Source organism: Melanotaenia boesemani, chromosome 3, assembly GCF_017639745.1.
Source record: "Melanotaenia boesemani isolate fMelBoe1 chromosome 3, fMelBoe1.pri, whole genome shotgun sequence".
In the NCBI taxonomy this organism is placed as follows: Eukaryota; Metazoa; Chordata; class Actinopteri; order Atheriniformes; family Melanotaeniidae; genus Melanotaenia; species Melanotaenia boesemani.
In genome coordinates this window covers 39,486,592-39,488,020 of record NC_055684.1, presented here as the reverse complement: position 1 = coordinate 39,488,020, position 1,429 = coordinate 39,486,592, and the positions used below count along the sequence as shown (strand labels likewise).

General features: G+C 49.6%; 1 long non-coding RNA gene across 1 annotated transcript; it reads right to left on the bottom strand.

Annotated features, from left to right (window-relative positions):
- Positions 1–510: 510 nt before the first annotated feature.
- LOC121636274 lies at positions 511–1,114 on the bottom strand. Its single transcript, XR_006009701.1, has 3 exons — positions 927–1,114; positions 684–851; positions 511–612 (listed from the first exon to the last, which is right to left on the bottom strand). It is a non-coding gene; the product is annotated as an uncharacterized LOC121636274 (long non-coding RNA).
- Positions 1,115–1,429: the final 315 nt, after the last annotated feature.

Below are 1,429 nucleotides of genomic sequence, written 5' to 3'. Positions count from 1 at the left end.
CAGCAGAGCCCTGCCCAGGAACTCGACGGGGCCCGACCGCTCCAAGCAAAACCACTGCCGGCCACGCCAACCCAACACTAAGGCTAGGCAAACCAGGGACAAGAAAATGTCCGCAGGTCACCCCTGGGGGCCTGCGGACATTTTCTCCCTCAGTGACTCCCTCAGTGTGTGTGGGTGTGTGTGTTGTGTGTGTAGGGCAATTCTGTTAAATGTGGTAGTGTCTAATGTGTAAATAAAATTGGGGGGAGGGAGGTCACAAAGGGAGGGGATGTAGGAAGGGCCACCTCGGTGGCTCCTGTCCGCCCACCCACAGCCCATGTGCCTGTCCCCCCGAGGCCCTAAATGTATATTAGTGTCTAGGTTGTGATTAAAATCTAGTGGGGCAGGCAGTCACAGGGGGCCACCGGGGGGATCCCGCAATGGGAATCCCCCAGCCAAACCCACGAGCTCCCCTTGGCTCCCCCTTAATTCCAACCATGTGACACGGTCGGAGACCGCGGTACAAAGAAGCAGACCCAAATGCAGAACACTTAGTGAGACAAGGAGTGAGATGCAAACAATGTTTATTTATAATAAAAGTTAGTGGCTTAGTCCAGGTCCGGGAAGATCTTCCTATGAGAGGGCAGAGGATTAATGTGGGTCTGAGAGGGTGCTGGGTTATGTCTGCTATAGCAGCGGCTTACTGTATTCCAGAGGAAGACTGACGGTGGAGGAGTAAGCCAGGTGATGGTTGCTGGTGGAGGTGGAATGAGTTTGTTTGCAGGCAGGGCGAGCAGGCAGGCAGTCGACTTGGCATGAGGGACAGTCTTTATCCAAGGTGCTGTGGTGATCCAAGGTAGCAAGGTCTAAGGCTGAGGAATTAAGATGACAAGATAAGTTTACTGAGAACAAGGCACAAGGTAAGACTTAAAATGAGGCCTGGTTACCACGCAGTAAAGTGTGACAATCTGGCGAAGACTGGAGCTCCTGCATGATCTTAAATAGCTGGGAGGTAAGCTGGCTAACGAAGGTGCTGATGCGCTGCAGGTGGGATCAATTGTGGCTCCAGCCTCCGCCCTTCATCCCCATGGCAACCTGCTCAACCCTACCTGCAAAACTCAGACACACAGAACCATGACACCATGTCTCTGATCTGTATCAGCATTTCTCTAACCTAAAGTGAGAGATGGCCTAGAGATGGTCTTGCTCCAGGTCATATTGAACCAAATTCATTCATGCTCTGAAATATTTAAATAATTCTCGGTAAATGTCTCATTCTTCTTTTGAACACATTTAGTGAAAGCCAATTTAATGGAGTTAACATTTTTGTAGCAAGGTAGCAAGCTAACATTTACGCTGCTGTGGAACTGAGCTAGTTGCTAACATAAGTCCAAGAATTAAGCTTCATATGAGAGTAACTAACCTATTCAGGTGTATTTTAAAGTGGCAG